Raw genomic sequence first — 19810 nt, 5'->3', positions numbered from 1 at the left:
CGCTGGTCCTCAACTGGCAACCCGGAAAAGAGGCCTGAGGGAGTTGGACGGATAATGCTCTCCAAGTTCTTCCCAGCCCTTCCATTTGGCTCTACCTGCTCCGTGGATCAAAGGGGTTTGTGGTTTTCTCTTTATCTCCAACCTTGGATCCCCAGGCTTTCTGGGCCCTGGAAAGAACCCAGCCAACCCTTCGCCCATTGTCTAACTTTGGGTGGGGGAAAGAGACATGGCACCAGGGGCAAGTTCAACGACCCCGGGCCACATCTTTTAGGGCATGTGGGGCCATCATCGTTATCTAGACCAAGAAAACCCTAAGCAATTGGGACTTTGTGTGTGTTGGGGTGTGTGTGTGTGGGGGGGTGGCCGGGAGGCGGAAGCTGCGTGAAAGGCTTTTCAATTTTACTTTACAATATTTTTTCTCACATCCCTGCCCTCCCCTCCACTCAGCTCTGTTCTGGGAGAAATCACTGGATCCAAAATGAAGACGTTTAATTGAAAAGCTAAGTGCAAAGGTCTAATGGAGTGAGCTTCCCAGAAATGGATTAAGTAAGTCTTTGGTACTTGGGTAGTTTTCTGTTGGTTCAGTCCAGCATTTGTGAAAATTAAGGATTTTACAGTGTTCTGGCCCAACCACCTCTGTGGAATCTGATTCAAAGAGGCCACATTTACAATTCCCCAAAAGCTTCAGACTAAAACACATTGAAATGATTACCCTCAACATTCCTCCCTTAAAAAAAATCCTCAAAGTGCCAAAAAACATATCCAGATCACAGAAAATAATATATGGGGCTTTAAATGCACATTCTTTAAAAACTTTTAAATAAACAACTCTCTTCTTTTTTTTTTTCCATTTATGATTTCCGTGTTCATGTTTTACAATTTGCAACCGCTGTTATTAGTTACTTGTGTCTCCCAATCCTTAACTTAATTACATGCATCCTGTCCTGGTTTTATTCTTATTTTATTTCATTTTTCATTTATTTCTTTAAAAGCAAGTTCTATGCCCAACATGGGGCTTGAACTCAAGACCTGATATCAAGAGTCACGTGCTGTATGGAATGAGCCAGCCAGGTGTCCCATGGTTTTAAAAAACATTGTTCGTTGATTACATCGTAGGCCATTTTCCACGTTATTCCGGTCTTCAAAATGCCATTTAAAAATGCATGATATGCAACAAAATATGTTGTCATAATTTAGAAAATCATTTCCCTAAGGTTGGCCATTTCAGTTAATCCGCATTTGAAAAGAAAACAGGTTTTTTTTTCTTATTAGAAAAATTAGGAAAAAATAATTATTCATCATCAAGAATTTCAAAGATAACAAATATAAAGACGAAAATAAAACTCATCTCATATCCTAGCACCCAAAATTTACCAAAGCTAATCTTCTGCTGTATTTTCTCCAGTTGTTTTTCCTTGCCGATGTGTATGTCAAAACTGAACTTCTGTGGGAACACTGGGGTACCTTCCCTTTTGATTTAATATTAATGAGTCTATTCTCAGCGTCATTTAAATTTAACATTATTCTCAGTGCCACTAAATATTCTCCAAAAGCATGATTTTAACGATTGCACAGTATCTGGTCCTTGAGGTGTGTCATCAAATGGAAAAGTATTTCTGCAATAATGGGTCATTTAGATCATTTCCATTTTACTTTTAAAAATAATTTGTAAGTGAGAAAGAGAACACTGTTATGCCCTTAAGTACGTTTGATAGGGAGATGTGAGTTGAAACTCCAAAATTCAAGGAATAGAATGCTTCGTATTTTTTAGGTAAAAAAAAAAAAAAATTCCTCCTTCCCAGTATTGACTGGGAGGGAACATTAAGGGAGCCTTCTCGAATGCTTGAAATAGTCTGCGTTTTGATCAGGGTGGTGGTTACAGGGGTGTGTATGCACGTGAAAAATTAATTAAGCTGAGCATGTCGAATTTGTGAACTCTTAACATTTTAAACTGCAAGCTTATGTCTGTTTACTTAGGAAAAGAACAATGCAGGAAATAGATGGCTGGAGGAAGTGAGGAAGGGGTGGGGACCCACCCAGAGTGGATGGTTCACCCCTTTGCTAGGTTCACAGAGACCAAAAGTAAATATTTGACAGCTTGTGATGAACGGGAGTGGGGGTGGTGGTGGGGGAAGAACCTGGCCCTTCTCCCCCACCCCTGCGCTAACCCTTGTTAAATAAAGATGGCTTTTCTATTCTAGCCGCACTCATGTGGCTTTGAATTTCCCTAGTGAGTTGAAGAGGAGTCAAAATAGGGTGGAAGAGGTTTACAAAGAGAGGTAAAATTAACATATAAATAGATGACTCCGCCTTCATTGTCCTGTGAAAAAGTAGTGGGGTGCTTTCTATATAGTGTAAAAATAAAAAAAAAAAATTTTCCGGGGAAACGATTCATTTTGGATCTATTTAATAATCTACGTTTTCACTTAAAAAGATAGCAGGCAGGACCTGGAGGCTGTAGGGACAACCGCCCTCCCGGATGACGAGGAGGGCCCATGAGAGATTGGAGTGGTGTCTGATGTCTGAGTGGAGTTTTATTGGCACTAGGTTGGGCTGTGCTGTGTGGTGGCCAGAATGTATGCTTAATCCCTGGGATGCTGGTGGAGAGAGAAAAATCTCTTCCATCTATTTGGCACCAGTTATTTCCTATTGTGCTTCCGATGGGAGACCATTACAGCCAGTGCCCAGTATTCAGCTGTGCTTTTTAATTTATTTTTATTTTGTATTCATTCATTTAAAAATGTATTTTTATTAATTTCATTTCATGTCATTGTTTTAAGTAGGCTCCACGCCCAACATGGGGCTTGAACTCATCAACAACCCCAAGATCAAGAGTTCACATGCTCCCCCGACCGAGCCAGCCAGGCGCCCCTGTGATTTTTTATTTTGTAATTGTCATTTCACTCTCTTTCATTTAGGTTCAAGATGAAGTTGGGTGACTCTGATGAAGAAATCGAAGACATTTTTCCATGTCAGAAAAATATCCTCTGGGTGTTTTATTAAAAAGTTTCCACCTTCCCTTTTGAGCTATAATTCAGTAGAGTGCATTAATTTTAAGTGGATGGCTCAAGGAATATTTACTCATGTAACCATGATTCAGAACAAGATTGATATGAATATTTCCTGTATCCATGTAGGTTCCTTTCCAGTATAATATTCCAGAGATAGTTGCTATTCTATTTCTATTGCTATGAATTAATTTTGGCTGCTCTTGACCTTTATATAAATAGTATCATACCATATATGCTCTTTTTGATGTGGTTTATGCCAGTCAACAAAATGTCTGCATGATTTGTCTATTTGTTGTGTATACCGATAGTTTATTCTTTTATTTTTTATTTTTTTAATGTTTATTTATTTTTGAGAGACAGAGACAGAGCATGAGTGAGGGAGGGGCAGAGAGAGAGAAGGAGACACAGAATCCAAAGCAGGCTCCGGGCTCTGAGCTGTCAGCACAGAGCCCAACGCAGGGCTCGAACTCTAGAACCGCGAGACCATGACCTGAGCTGAAGTTGGCCGTTTAACCGACTGAGCCACCCAGGCATCCCGAAATCAAATTATTTCTAACCAGTCCCAATTACCCACATCTAGTGCAAGTGCTCAGCTTTAAGAGGAAGAAAATTCCAGCAATGATGGATCTGATGACATTTGCTTGAATTTCGATAGTGAGCCTCTTCTGAAGTCTTAATGACCCTGATCCTTGGGATAGCAGAAATGTGGCAGTGCTGATTGTAGAGCATTAACACTCAGGCTGTGGCTCTTCCGTGGTCTCCCTCCACTGGCCCAGTCCTGAGGCACAGTGGCCTTTTCAAGTTATATCTGTGTGGATCTCACTGAATCCCCAAATGCAAGGGTATGGAAGAACTGTGGCTGAGGTCAATGGTCAGGATCAGGGGGGCCCAGCGGCTCTGGGCTTAGTGCTAAAAGATGGAAAGCAATTCTCCAGGGTCCTGATTTGGAAGCTGAGCTATGACTGGGGAAATTTATTGCCCTGTGGCCTTTTAACAAGAAGTGATCTATCTTCCTGCGCAGAGCTTCCTTTACTGGTGACAGGTGCCTGGAGCCAGCTTATTAAAAACCGTCATTTCAACCCCCAAAGCAGAGGTGCCACAGGGTGTTGGAACAGAATGCTAATTTCCAGCTTCACATCATAATCTGGGATGTGGAGGAAGCATTACGAGCATTTTAATATTCAAGAGGTATGAAGCCCGGTTCTATTTCTGGAGCTATGCCCTGAGCTAAGGGAGCCTTAGGAGCTGCCTGTATTTCTCAGGTCCCATGTCCCCCACTCAGCAGGCTGACACAGCTCACAGGCTCTCACTGGCCACCTTGGGCTCCCATGTCCTGGCCTCAGCCCGGTCCAAGACAGAGCTTACCTCCATGCACAGCTGCTGTGGTGGGTGGAGTGGATTGAGCAGTGAACTTCCCGTTGATGGGTTGGATTCAAGTCCCAGCCGTGGCACAGGAGAAACCCGTGTTATGTTCATACGGTGCTTTCAATTTTCCAAGCACCTGTGTACAATCTCGTCTTTAAAAAAAAAAAAAGAATTATCTTATTTATTTTAAGTCGGCTCCACGCCCAGCATGGGGATTGAACTCACAACCCTACAACCCTAAGATCAAGAGTCACTTGCTCTATGGACTGAGCCAGCCAGGCGCCCCCTACAGTCTAATCTTTTTTATCCTGTGTGAGGTAGAGGGAGAGGGCGAGAATCTCCCCATTTTACAGACAGGGTAAATTAACACCCTGGAGGCAGCACCTCGTTGCTATTGTTTTTGGAGGCCAGAGGAGCCCCTCTCTACGCATTGGCGTTTGTCTCTCCTGTGCAGCTTTGAGAGTGGATCAGAGAAGTTTGGATGAAAGGAGAAGGAGAAATTTCATGAAGATCTTTCAGGGTTGAGCCCGTTTTTATGCCTCCCACAGAGTTTCTCTCCTCCTATTTTAGCTGAATTGACCTGACATGGGACTTGAACTCAAGATCATGACCTGAGCAGAAGTTCGATGCTTAATTGACAGAGCTGCCCAGCTGCCCCAAATTATCAGTGAACTTTCTGTGTCATGCAGGGAGATGGAAGGAAGTAGTCCAAATGGTCAGGACAAGAATAAGCCACATGACTGAACCAAGTGCAGCTACTTAACAGTTCAGCCTGAAATGCTTGGCTTTGGAACTGGGGAACCCAAGTACTTAGACATGATGGTGGTAGGGAGCTCCCCAAGAGGTAAGGCTGAAGGGTCACTTTCAGCTGCATCATAGGAAAATAGTCATACTTTTCTGAGTCTGGGTTTCTATTTTAACAAATAACATGAATCTTCTGTAGTTGCCATGGAATTGTCAGATGTTTCACAATCCCTGTGGCTGATTTAATGTACTTTCATGGTTTCCATCACTTATAAAAAACTGCCCTAGTTAGCTTTGTCTCTCTATAGGAATTTGGGGTTACAGGCTATGTGCCCAACACTCTGGCTGAGGACTCAAGAGTATTTTCTTCAATCTCCTCTCCCCTTTATTCATTTTTTTTAATGTTTATTTATTTTGAGAAAGAGAGACAGAGCATGAGTGGGGGAGGGTCAGAGAGAGAGGGAGACACAGAATCTGAAACAGGCTCCAGGCTCTGAGCTGTCAGCACAGAGCCCAACACGGGGCTGAAACCCATGAACCGTGAGATCATGACCTGAGCCAAAGTTGGATGCTTAACCAACTGAGCCACCCAGGCGCCCCTACCCTTTTATTCAAATAGTTGGATAGACAAAATGAACTCATCTAAATTTCCAGTTGTTTTAACATCAGTGGCCTGTAGGAAAATGATGCCCAACTGGTGCTTCACTGAATTTTTCACGTGGATGTGGTCTGAGGGCTGGGAGATCTGAAAACTTGGTGTTTGGGGCCCCCGTGGGGTGTGGGGGGTGAAAACCAGCATTGCCTCCTTTCCAGCATGGCCCCAAATGGGGCAGGGGTAACTTGCTTTATGGGCAGACCCACTGGCTGGGTTTGAACCTGAGAATCAACAGACTTCCTCATGCTGCTTTCCAGGACAGTGAGCTGTAGCTCTGAAACAAAGGATTCCCCGTTCACGTTCACGTGCAAAGTCACCAGGGTTTCCTCCGGGGAGCACCTCCTCCCACCCAGTGTGAGTAACTGGAGACTGGCTGTTGTTTCCTTCCAGAGATGAGCTGGATGATCGATGGAAGCCCTTTCTCAATAAAAACATTTTATTTGTCCCCAAGAAGGTTTCCTTGGAGGCATCTCACATCTCATGTACTATTTGTACTCTGAATGTTTCCATGCCCCGGATTCGTTTTTGGCACAGCTTTTTGGCGAGAGTCTGACTCTCTGAGCTGAGAGGTCTGCCTCCAAGTTGCCAAGGGGTTTTCTAGTGGCTGGGTTAAGTGGGCCTGCTCTGCCACCTCGCCTCAGTAAAGAGGCTGATGGGGTTTGCTCTGAATCTCAAACCACACCTCAACCCATACCCTCTACTCTGTAGGAGCGGGAAGCTGCAAAGAGGAGGAGAATCTGGGGAGAAAGGCACGTGGGAAGGAGGCATTCCCCGTGCCCCGAGTCTGGAACCTTCAAAGGGAGAACAGAACCAGGTAGTGATATGCCATCAAGTCCCAATTACCTGCAAGAGAATTTCCTGCCCCCGTTTCTCGTGGCTAACCTTAGGATCCACACTGTTGATGTCATGGCTTCGCCCTCTCGACCTAACTCTTCTGTGGTGCTTAGCACTACCAGGGCTGACTCCTTCCTTCCTTCCTTCCTTCCTTCCTTCCTTCCTTCCTTCCTTCCTTTTTCTCTTTCTTTCTTTCTTTCTTTCTTTCTTTCTTTCTTTCTTTCTTTCTTTCTTTCTCTCTCTCTCTCTCTCTTTCTCTCTTCTTTTTTTAAGCTTATTTATTTATTAAAATTTTTAAAACTTTTATTTATTTTTCAACGTTTATTCATTTTTGAGAGACAGAGACAGAGCATGAGTGGGGGAGGGGCAGAGAGAGAGGAGACACAGAATCTGAAGCAGGCTCCAGGCTCTGAGCTGTCAGCACAGAACCCAATGCGAGACTTGAACTCACGGACCGTGAGAACATAACCTGAGCCGAAGTCAGACGCTTAACCAACTGAGCCACCCAGGTGCCCCATCATTTATTTATTTTTGAGAGGCAGAGCACAAGCAGCAGAGGGGCAGAGAGAGAAGAAGACACCGAATCTGAAGCAGGCTCCAGGCTCTGAGCTGTCAGCACAGAGCTCAACGCGGGGCTCAAACCCATGAACTCTGAGATCATGACCTTGGCCGAAGTCGGACACCCAACCGACCAAGCCATCCAGGTCCCCCACTCATTCATTTTGAGAGACAGAAAGTTCAAGTAGGGGAGGGGAAGAGGGAGAGAGATACAGAGAGAGAGAGAGAGAGGGAATCCCAAGCAGGCTCCACACTGTCGGCGTGGAGCCCAATGGGGGGCTGAAACCCACAAACCATGAGACCATGACCTGAGCCAAAGTCAGACGCTTGACAGAATGAGCCACCCAGGTGCCTCTTGATTCCTTTCAACTGCAGGCAGCTAGAAGTCTGAGAAAGCTGGGACCTTCATTGATCTTGATATTCAAGGAAGATGACAACTTCTCTCAGCCTCTGGTTTTGCTTTCTCTGTCATGTATTTCCAGAGAGATACCAGGTACAAGTGAGAGGTTGTGGAAACCAGCCTCTTCCCCGAGCCATCATAGCATAGCTTGAGAACCTGACTTCAGGGCCACAGGTCCTGACGCTCTGGATAAATATTGGGTGGATGAATGAATAAACAGAGAGCGAATAAATCAATATATTCCAGGCCAACCCTGATACAGTCATAGATCACCCAACTGAAACTGCCTTCGAAAGGAAAACTGCGAACCACTTTTATAATAACATATGTTTCTCATTTCTTTATTTTAGAGAGAGAGAGAGAAAGAACGTGAGCGGGGGGGAGGGGCAGAGGGAGAGGGAGAGAAAGAATCTTAAGCAGGCAGAGTGCAGAGCCCGACATGGGGCTTGATCCCTCGACCTTGGGATCATGACCTGAGCCAAAAATCAAGAGTCCAACAGTCAATGGACTGAGCCACCAAAGGGCCCCATATAATAAAAATAGTTTTTACATAAAAATATTTGTAACAATTTATGAAAAATGTTTATGTGACACGGGATTGCCTTTCATCGTTAATTGAGAGAGAAGATTTTAATAGTCCCTTATGGCACTTAATGAAGCACCTGTCACTCTACCCCTTGTTCCTTCTCTTCTCAGTCCTAGAACGTGTTTCTTTATCCCAAAGTCTTCAGCGGTCCCTTTTCTAAGGCCTTCAGAACAAAGCCTAAACTCTGCATTATGCCCTCAAAGGCCATATAAGATCAAATTTCTATTTACAGTTGCAGCCTTAACGATTCATACCGTCTAGTCCTTAATAGTTTACAGTTTTCACTAATGCTGCCTCATGTAATCTGTTTTTTAAAGATTTTATTTTATATTTTTTATATATTTATTTTTGAGAGAGAGAGAGAGAGAGATAGCAAACAGGGGGAGGGGCAGAGAGAGAGGGAGACAGAATCCCAAACAGGTTCTGCACTGACAGCGCAGAACCAGACGTGGGGCTGGGACTCACGAACTGTCAGATCATGACCTGGGCAGAAACCAAGAGCCAGAGGCTTAGCCAACTGAGCCACCCAGGTGCCCCAAGCGTCCCACTGTTGATTCCTGCTCAGGTCATGATCTCACAGTTCATGAGATGGAGCCCCACACCCGGCTCTGCGCTGACAGTGCGGAGGAGCCTGCTTGGGATTCTCTCCTTCCCTGTCTCTCTGTCTCTCCCCTGCGCACATGCTCCCTCTCTCTCAAAATAAATAAATAAACTTAAAAAAAAAATTTAAAAGAAAATCACAATGGTTTCAGCTGAGGGGACAGGGTGACAGTGAGAATGGAAGGGAGGGAGACGGTGGGGGGGAGATTTTTCATTTTATACATTTTTATAGGGTTTTTTTTTCAACTGTGTAAATGTCTTTCTCTCTCTCTCTCTCTTTTTTTTTTTTAATGTTTTTTATTTCTAGGAGAGAGAGAGAGACAGCGTGAGCAGGGGAGGGTCAGAGAGAGAGTCACAGACTCTGAAACAGGCTCCAGGCTCTGAGCTGGCAGTCAGCACAGAGCCCAACGCGGGGCTTGAACCCACGAACCGCGAGATCATGACCCAAGCGAAAGTCGGGCGCTTAACCGACTAAGCCACCCAGGCGCCCCAAAGCTTGTTTTCTGAACACAAACAAAAACTTCCTTATAACTTTTAAAATAAAGTTTGTTAGTAATCTCTACACCCAATATGAGACTTGAACTCATGACCCCAAGGTCAGGTGTTCCATATTCCTCCTACTGAACCAGCCAGGCACCCCTATTACTTTCTTTTATTAAAAAAAATAATAGCTGTTATTTGTAAAAAAAAATTAGAAAACATAAATAAAACCAAGAGCATCTCATACCAGAATAGCTACTGGTAATATATATCTATACCTTATATATGTAATAANAAATAAATAAAAAATCTTTAAAAAAATAAAATAAAATAAAAGAGGTTGCCAACGTGGTTTAGCTGCCAGAGACTATTCCTGATGCTGCTCCTGAGCTTGTGAAGTGACAACATCCATATACTGTCATCAGTCCATCAGCTCTATGGCAGGTGACAAGGATGTCCCTCAAGAGATGATAAAACTCGGGGCGCCTGGGTGGTTTAGTCGGTTAAGTGTCCGACTTTCGCTTAGGTCATGATCTCGCGGTTCGTGGGTTCGAGCCCCGCGTCGGGCTCTGTGCTGACTGCCAGCTCAGAGCCTGGAGCCTATTTCAGAATCTGTGTCTCCCTCTCTCTCTGACCCTCCCCTGCTCACGCTGTCTCTCTCCTAGAAATAAATAAAAATATTAAAAAAAAAAGAGAGATGATAAAACTCCACTTGATATGTGGAAGACCAGGAGTGAGGGGGGTATGGGGGAGAGAAAAAAGGATAAAAAGAGGAATTTTTCTCTTTAATCAGATCAATGGCAGCTCTTTTTATTTAAGGCATATATAAAATTTTTTTCCAATGAAAATCTAGAAAGAATATACACATTTTTGGGCAGGAAGAATTCAAATGACTACTAGCCATACAGATTTAAGCTCATGCAAGGAGTTACTCTTCAGGACCAATGCCTCGTCTCTCAGAGAATCCACTCTGAGAAGAGATTGTGTTTCAGAGATTGTATTTAAAAAAAAGGAGAGAAAGGGGTGGGAGAGACAGATTAAGCAAAAGCGGGCAGAGAGAAAGGAGAGCAGACAAGAGAGAAAGAGAAAAGAAAATCAGACTTCAAAAGACAGAAAAAAAAAGAGAGAGAAAGAGAGAGACAGATTCAGGGTGAAGCAGAGAGCATGTTATCTGGGAAGGGCTTGGAAGGTAACTCCAAGCCAGGCCACGGAAGTTGCGGGTGGGACCAGCCCACGCCACCTGCTGGACTGCGATGAGGAGGCTCCACGCTCCAGGAGCAGAGTCTCACCCAAGGTGTGGTGTCAGCTGCCCCTCCGGGTGTGGCGGGCTCTCCCTAGCACCACATCTGCAGCACCAAGCAACAGACAGGGGAGGGGTCCCTAGGCTTCCTTGGACCTTCCCAGGGCCCCATACCCATTTGTCTCTAGGAGCTGAATCCCCACGGCAGGCTCCGCCCACAGCCTGAATTGCACGGCCTGCGGGGATAGCATAGTCCAGCGGGGGACACATCTGGCCTGCTCTTGACAGTGGGCACAGTCTCCAAGGGCCAGTCCAGCCTCCAGCGTCAGGTCCCCTCCTTAATAACTGGGGAGGTGTGGCTGGGACAGACTTGGCTTCAGATTCCGCCTCCTAGGCGGGGAGGGGTCAGAAAAGGGACAGAGAAGCCTTGGGTGAGAGTTAAGGGTTGTTGGTGGAAGAATTCTGACCTCAAGTTTAGCCGTGTCCCTGGGAACCCAGGCAGAGATGAGGGGATGGATTCCAGACAGGAAGAGGGCCTCTGTTCTCCAGTCGGAACTGCTTCCCTTCCATTGGTAGAACAAAAGGAAGGAGCTCAATAGCATCTTGTTAAGGCCGGGGTGGGGGAGGGGAGAGTTCCAGGTGTCTTCTCTACACCCAATGTGGGGGTCGTACTCATGACCCCAAGATCAAGAGTCACATGCTCTTCCAACTGAGCCAGCTGGGCGCCCCATCCAGGGTGTCTTTCTTAATCAACGCCAGTTGGGTGTATATATTCTACCCCATCACCCACTGCCTGAGTCACTTCCCCTTCTGTGCCTGATTTCTCTATTTAAAGTCCTACCCTCAGGGGGCGCCTGGGGGGCTCAGTACTTCAGCTCAGGTCTTGATCTCCCGGTTCAGGCGTTTGAGCCCTGTGTTGGGCTCTGTGCTGACAGCTAGCTCAGAGCCTGGAGCCTGTTTCGGATTCTGTGTCTCCCTCTCTCTCTGACCCTCCCTCCACCCCCCTCAGAAATAAATAAAACGTTAAAAAAAATTTTAAGTCCTACCCTCAGGCTTCAACTAGACAGAAAATCAAAAAGGATATAGAAGAATTAGGGGCGCCTGGGTGGCTTAGTCAGTTAAGCGTCCAACTTTCACTTAGGTCATGATCTCGCGGTTTGTGGGTTCCAGCCCCGCATCGGGCTCTGTGCTGACTGCCAGCTCAGAGCCTGGAGCCTGTTTCAGTCTGTGACTCCCTCTCTCTCTGACCCTCCCCTGCTCATGCTGTCTCTCTCTCTCTCCTAGAAATAAAATTAAAAACATTAAAAAAATTTAAAAAAAAAGGATATAGAAGAATTTGATATACCATCAACCATAAGCACTTAATGTATATTAATAGAACAATGCATCTTATAACAGCAGAAAATTTGTTGTTTCCAAGTGTCCACGGAATACATACCAACATTAACCATATCGTGGGCTCTATCTAAATAAACTTCAACAATTTTAAAGCAATTGAAATCATACTGAATGTGTTCTTTGACCATAGTGGAATTAAAATATAAGTCAATCTCAAAAAGACAACAGAAAAATGTCCAAATACTTAAACACTGAACAACACATTTACAAATAATCCACGGTCAAAGAAGGAAGTCTCGAGGGAAATTTAAAAATACATTAAACTAGGGGCGCCTGGGTGGCTCAGTTGGTTAAGTGTCTGACTTTGGCTCAGGTCATGATTTCGCAGTTTGTGGATTTGAGCCCCCAGTTGGACTCTGTGCTGACAGCTAGAGCCTGGAGCCTGTTTCAGATTCTATGTTTCCTTCTGTCTCTGTTCCTCCCCTGCTGACACTCTGTCTTGCTCTCTCACTCTCAAAAATAAACAAACATTAAAAGAATTTTTTATAAAAGGAATAAAATAAAAAATACATCAAATTAAATGCAAATGAAAATATAATATTAAAATCTATGAGACACAGCTAAAGTAGTACTAGGAAAGACATTTGCACCACTAAATGCATACTTTATTTAAAAAAAATATTTTTTTTTAAATTAAAAAAAAATTTTTTTTAATTTCTAGGAGAGAGAGAGAGACAGCGCGAGCAGGGGAGGGTCAGAGAGAGGGAGACACAGAATCTGAAGCAGGCTCCAGGCTCTGAGCTGGCAGTCAGCACAGCCCGACACAGGGCTCGAACCCCCGAACTGCGAGATCATGACCTAAGCGAAAGTCAGACGCTTAACCGACTAAGCCACCCAGTCGCCCCTAAAAAAAATTTTTTTTTAATGTTTATTTATTTTTGAGAGAGAGAAAGAGAGAGCAGGAGAAGGGGCAGAGAAAGATGGAGACTCAGAATCTGAAGCAGGCTCCAGGCTCCAAGCTGTCAGCACACAGCCTGACGCACAACCCAACTCACAAACTGTGAGATCATGACCTGAGCCGAAGTTGGAGGTTTAACCAGCTGAGCCACCCAGGTGCCCATAAATGCATACTTTAGAAAACAGGAGGGGCACCTGACTGGCTCAGTTGGTTGAACATGTGACTTTTGATCTCAGGGACGTGAGTTCAAGCCCCGTGTTGAGCATAGAGCTTGCTTTATTTTTTAATTTAAAAAATTTTTTTAACATTTTATTTATTTTTGAGAGAGAGACAGCATGAGCAGGGAAGGGTCAGAGAGAGAGGAAGACACAGAATCCGAAGCAGGCTCCAGGCTCTGAGGTATCAGCACAGAGCCTGACGTGGGCCTCAAATCCAGGGACTGGGAGATCATGACCGCTTAGCGGACTGAGCCACCTAGGAGCACCTCTCCCCAATTTTTTTAATTAAAAAAAAAAAGAATAATAGGGGAATAGTGCGTACAGGTTGAATAATGGCCTCCAAAGATTTAGATCTTAATCCTTGGAACCCATAAATATTACCTTATTTGGAAGAAGGATCTTTGCAAAGGTGATTAAGGATTTTGAGATGAGATTATCCCAGTAGGCTCTAGTACAATCACAAGTGTCCTTATGAGAGAGAGGCAGAGGGAGATGAGATACGCAGAAGAGAAGGCCATGTGACCTTGGAAGGAGACGCAGGAGTGATGTGCCACCAGCCAGCAGGACTGGCTGCCACCAAAAGAACATGCCACCAAAAGGAACGGGGGCGCCTGGCTGGCTCAGTCAGAAGAGTGTGCAATTCTTCATCTGGGGGTTGTGAGTTCGAGTCCCACGTTGGGTGTAGAGATTACCTTCATGTAAAAACTTAAAAAAAAGAAAAAGAAAGAAAGAAAAGAAAAAGAAAATGCTCTCCTCCCCAGAGCCTCTGGAGGGAATGTGTTCTCATCGACACCTTGATTTTGTTCCACTAATCCTGGTTTTGAATTCCTGGCCTCCAGAACTCGGAGAGAATACATTTAATGCTGTTTTAAGCCACTAAGTTATGTTAATGTGTTATGTAGTCACAGGCAACTAATGCACTAAGACTACACGCATAGATTTGGCAACTGAAATGAAATGTACCAATTCCTCAAATAACACAAATGGCCACAATGCATCTAATGCGAAAGAGGTCATTTGAATAGTCCTGTATCTATTAAGGAAATTGCATTCATAATGAACCTCTGACTCCTGCCATCTCCATGCCCAGAAGGTTTCACTGGAGAATTCTACCAAACATTTAAAGGAAACTTAAATCCCACATAGTTTCTTCCAGGAAACAGAGGAGGAGGAATACTTACTGATTTATTTCTGAAACTAATAATACCCTGGTGCCAAAACCAGGTAAAGACTATACCAAAACACACACACACACACACACACACACACACACACACACACACACGCATGCAATTACAAACCAAAATCCCTAATGAATGTAGATGTGTAAATGCTTAGCAAAGTATTAGCAAATAGAATTTAGGAAAATATACAAAGAAATATATACCATGACCAGGTATATTTTATTTCAGGGATGCAAGACTGATTCAATATTCAAAAATCAATCATGTAGGAGCGCCTGGGTGGCTCAGTTGGTTAAGCATCTGACTTCGGCTCAGGTCATGATCTCACAGTTCGTGGGTTCAAGTCCTGCATTGGGCTCTGTGCGGACAGCTAGCTCAGAGCCTGGAGCCTGTTTCAGATTCTGTTTCTCCCTCTCTCTCTGACCCTCCCCTGTTCATGCTGTCTCTCTTTCTCTCTCTCTCTCTCTCAGAAATAAATAAAAAACATTAAAAAAAAGTTTTTAAATCAATCATTGTAATCTATCATGCTATCAGTATAAGGAAGAAAAACCACACGATCATATCAATTGATGCAGAAAAAGCATATGACAAAATTTAACATCCATTTAATAAGTAAGAAAAACCCTCTCAGGGGTGCCTGAGTGTTTCAGTCAGTTAAATGTCTGACTTCAGTCTGGGCCATTATCTCGCGGTTTGTGAGTTCGAGCCCCAAGTCAGGTTCTGTGCTGACAGCTCTGAGCCTGGAGCCTGCTTTGGATTCTGTGTGTGTCTCTATCTCTGCCTCTCCCCCACTCACACACTCTCTCTCTCTCTCTCAAAAAAAATAAATAAACATTTAAGGGTCACCTGGGTGGTTCAGTTGCTTGGGTGGCCGACTTCAGCTCAGGTCATGATCTCATGGTTCGTGGGTTTGAGCCCCGTGTCGGGCTCTGTGCTGACAGCTCAGAGCCTGGAACCTGCTTCAGATTCTGTGTCTCCCTCTCTCTCTGACCCTCCCCTGCTCTCTCTGTCTCTCAGAAATAAAAAAAACATTTAAAAAATTTTAAATAATAAACATTTAATACAAAGAAGACATCCAGATGGCTAACAGACACATGAAAAAAGCGCTCAACATCACTCATCATTAGAGAAATATAAATTAAAACCACGATGAGCTACCACCTCAAACTAGTCAGAATGGCTAAAATTAACAATTCAGGCAACAACAGATGTTGGCAAGGATTGGAGACAGAGGAACACTTTTGCACTGCTGGTGGGAATGCAAACTGGTATAGCCACCTGGAAAACAGTGTGGAGGTTCCTCAAAAAGTTAAAAATAGAACTGCCGTATGACCCAGCAATTGCACTACTAGGTATTTATCCAAGGGATACAGGTGTGCTGTTTCCTTTTTAAAAAAATTTTTAACATTTGTTCATTTTTTGAGAGACAGAGTGGGAGTGGGGGAGGGGCAGAGAGAGAGGGAGACACAGAATCTGCAATAGGCTACAGGTTCTGAGCTGTCAGCACAGAGCTCCAAGCAGGGCTCAAACTCACGGACCGTAAGATCATGACCTGAGCTCAAGTCAGATGCTTAACCAACTGAGTCACCCAGGCACTCCCAGGTGTGCTGTTTCTAAGGGGCACATGCACCCCAATGTTTATAGCAGTGCTATCGACAATAGCCAAAGTATGGTAAGAGCCCAAATGTCCTTCAACAGATGAATGGATAAAGATGTGGCATATAGATGTACACACACACACACAATGGAGTATTACTCAGCAATCAAAAAGAATGAAATCTTGCCATTTGCAACAATGTCGATGGAGCTAGAGGGTATTATGCTAAGCGAAATGAGTCAGTCAAAGAAAGACAAATATCATATGACTTCACTCATATGTAGAAGTTAGGATACAAAACAGATGAACAGAAGAGAAGGGGAGCAAAAATAATATAAAAATAGAGAGGGGACAAAACAAAAGAGATTCTTTTAAAAAATTTTTATGTTTATTTATTTTTTGAAAGAGATAGAGTGCAAGCAGGGAAGGGGCAGAGAGAGAGGGAGACACAGAATCCAAAGCAGGCTGCGGGCTCTGAGCTGTCAGCACAGAGCCCAATGCGGGAATCGAACCCCTGAACCACGAGATTATGACCTGAGCCAAAGTCAGATGCTTAATCAACTGAGCCACCCAGGTGTCCCCTTAAGAGACTGTTAAATACAGAGAAAAAAACTGAGGGTTGCTGGAGGGGTGTTGGGTGGGGGATGGGCTAAATGGGCAAGGCGCATTAAGGAAGACACATGTTGGGATAAGCACTGGGTGTTACACGTAGGGGATGAATCACCGGACTCTCCTCCTGGAATCAATGTTGCACTATATGCGAATGAACTTGGATGTGAATTTTTAAAAATTTTAATAACAATAAATACAGAAAAAAGGAAGACAGAAAAACCCTTTCAAAAGAATAGGAAAAGAAGGGAATATCCTCAAACTGATAACAAGCATCTATGAAAACCAACTAACATTCTGCTCAGTGGTACAAGATTGAATGCCTCCTCCTTAAGACATGGAACAAGCCACCACTTTGAGAGCCTTCGTGAACCCACGTGTAGACCTCTCGGTTTGCACAATAAGCCTCCATCAATTCCTGCTGCAAAGAGCTGTCCCGTGGTCCTGGCCTGGACTTAGGAGTGAATCTGTCTAGAAGGCAGATCTATTAAGGAGGAGTCCAACAGGCTTTAGTCTTGAGAAGAGGCATATGCAGGCTCTAGGTCACTGCAGTGTCCGGACCCGGGACGCAGTCAAGAAGGAGTTGGGCAGGGTGGTGCCCAGGCTTCGTGTGGGACTATCCCTTTGTCTCACAAACTCCTCACCTACCAGGGAAGGGCCACCTAAAAAGGGGGCAAAGCAGGGCCCTCCAAAAACCAGGGCCCTCTCACCCGAGTCTAAGGTCAATACCGTTGGTGAGTTTTGAAATTCAGAGTTGTTCCATTTCAGAAAGGTAATAATAAGCTGTATGTACTGCAGATTATTAATTCCCTGATGGGGATCTGGGGAAATATAGCTTAATCAACTATATTGATGCTTCTGCAATAAAACACATTAATATTTGCTCCGGGTGGGCTAAACAAAGACTGTAGCTAGTCCGTGGAGAGGCTTCTATAAATTCCTCATTTCATCTCAAGTCAGATTTGAGTGTGTGCCAAACTTCAGAAAAAGCTTTTGATTTTTCAGGATTTCTGAGGTTTTGGAACTTGCAGATAAAGGGTTATGGAGCGATAATAGAGATGGAGAGTGATCCATGACGGCTCAGCGGAAGACACATTTCTAGACTCCCTTTCAATGATATGTGGCCGTGTGTTACTAAATTCTCACCAACAGAATGTGAGCAGAAGTGAGGAGGGCCACTTTGGGTCTGAACTTTAAGATGGGCTACAGGCCTCCCCTCCAGCTTTCATCAAGACGAGGAAAAAGCCCCGGCACCTGGTGGCTCAGTCGGTTGAGCGTCAGACTTCAGCTCAGGTCATGAGCTCGTGGTTGGTGAGTTCGAGCCCTGCGTCAGGCTCTGTGCTGACAGCTCAGAGCCTGGAGCCTGCTTCCAGTTCTCTGTCTCCCTCTCTCTCTCTACCCCTCCCCCTGCCCAAAGACAATAAATAAAAAAAACGTGAGCCCAACTCAGCCTTGAACTAATTAATATAAGAGACAAGTACTGCACATATTAAAGTTAGAAGATCTAGACCCTCACCTCGAGGGGGTTCTAGGTTAAGGAAGGATACAGATCATTCCAACAAATGTGCTGTGCCAATATAGCCACTATGAAGGGACACCGTGGAGACATAGGGAGAAGTGTATGTTATGGGTTGGACTGTGTTACCCTAAAAAAAAAAAAAGAGAGATGTTGAAGTCCTAACTCTTCCGGGACTCAGGATATGATCTTATTTGGAAAGAATGTCATTGTAGATATAATTAATTAAGATGAGGCCATACTAGAGGAAGATGGGCCCTTTTTTTTAAAGTTTTTTAATTTATTTAAATGTTTGGTTTTTTAATTTTTTAAATGTTTTATTTATTTCTGAGAGAGAGAGACAGTGTGAGCAGGGGAGGGTCAGAGAGAGAGGGAGGTACAGAATCTGAAACAGGATCCAGGCTCTGAGCTAGCTGTCAGCACAGAGCCCGATGCGGGGCTCGAACCCACGAACTGTGAGATCATGACCTCAGCTGAAGGCGGACGCTTAACCGACTGAGCCACCCAGGCACCCTTATTTGTTTATTTTTGAGAGAGAGAAAGAGCAAGCATGAGCAGGGCAGGAGCAGAGAGAGAGGGAGACACAGAATCTGAAGCAGGCTCCAGGCTCTGAGCTATCAGCACAGAGCCCGATGTGGGGCTCGAACCACAGACTGTGAGGTCATGACCTGAGCTGAAGTTGGATGCTTAACCCACTGAGCCACCCAGGTGCCCCAAAGTTTATTTATTTTAAGAGAAAGAGTGCGAGTGTGCGCGCATGCACACACACACATACACACACACACGTGGGGGAGGGCAGAGAGAGAGAGAGAGAGAGGGAGAGAGAGAATCCCAAGCAGGATCCTAGCTGTCAACACAGAGCCCCATGCAGGCCTTGAACTTATGAACTTTGAGATCATGACCTGAGCTAAAGTTGGACGCTTAACCAACTGAGGCACCCAGGGGCCCCAAGAGTAATGGGCCCTTAATCCAATATGACTGGTAGCCTTTTCGTATGTGTATAATTTTTTGTGTGCATTTAAACCTTCATGTTAATTCCCATATAATCAACATACAGTGTTATCTTCGTTTCAGGTGTACAATATGGTGATTCAACACCTCCATACATCAACCCGTGCTCGTCACAGCAGGTGCACTCCATAATCCCCGTCACCTGTTTCACGCATGACTGGTAGCCTTTTAAGAAGAGGGAAATTTGGACACAGTGATAGACACCCCGGGTGAACACTGTGTGAAGACACAGAGACACAGAGACACAAGGAGAAGATATCCATGTGAAGACAGAGACAATGGGTGGACAGATGGCGCAGAAGCCAAGGAACACCCCAGCCCATCAGAGGCTGAACGGGGCAAGAAAGGATCCTCCCCTAGGGGTCTTGAGAGGATCATGGTCCTGCCAACACCTTGGTATCAGTTTTCGAGTTTCTTGGACTGTGAGAGAATAAATGTCTCTTATTTTAGGCCTCCCCCTCCACGTCCTAGGAAATGAACAACCGGGTGTTTAGGGCATAGGCAAAGGCAGAGGAATGAGAAGTAAAAAATGTCCTACATGCAAAGAAACTATAAGGAACTCCCTATTTATAGTCATAATATTCAAGGCAGGACATGACCTGGAATAAATATCTCTTATAAATCAAATATAGGGGCACCTGGGCACCTCGGTTAAGCATCTGACTCTTGATTTTGGCTCAGGTCCTGATCTTGTGCGTCACGGGATTGAGCCCTGCATCGGGTTCCATGTGACAGCATGGAGGCTGCTTGGGATTCTCTCTCTCCCTTCCTCTCTCTCTGCCCCTCCCCTGCTCACACACGTGCATTCTCGCTTTCTCTCAAAATAAATAAATAAACACAAAAAATAAATCAAATATATACACACATATAGTTATTTTCTTTTTTTGTTTGTTTCTTTTTTTCCTT

The 19810-nt window shown here is 44.5% G+C and overlaps 2 long non-coding RNA genes across 2 annotated transcripts; both read left to right on the top strand.

The window, feature by feature from the left end:
• Window positions 1-3242, top strand: LOC120229150. Its single transcript, XR_005527679.1, has 3 exons — window positions 1-115; window positions 448-546; window positions 2919-3242. It is a non-coding gene; the product is annotated as an uncharacterized LOC120229150 (long non-coding RNA).
• Window positions 3243-4943: 1701 nt separating this feature from the next.
• On the top strand, window positions 4944-6728 carry LOC120229151. Its single transcript, XR_005527680.1, has 3 exons — window positions 4944-5220; window positions 6033-6129; window positions 6484-6728. It is a non-coding gene; the product is annotated as an uncharacterized LOC120229151 (long non-coding RNA).
• Window positions 6729-19810: the final 13082 nt, after the last annotated feature.

This window comes from Hyaena hyaena, unplaced genomic scaffold, assembly GCF_003009895.1.
Source record: "Hyaena hyaena isolate Hyena2069 unplaced genomic scaffold, ASM300989v1 scaffold_29, whole genome shotgun sequence".
Lineage (NCBI taxonomy): Eukaryota > Metazoa > Chordata > Mammalia > Carnivora > Hyaenidae > Hyaena > Hyaena hyaena.
The sequence above is the reverse complement of the archived record's forward strand: the minus strand, read 5'-3'. Positions and strand labels throughout refer to the sequence as shown.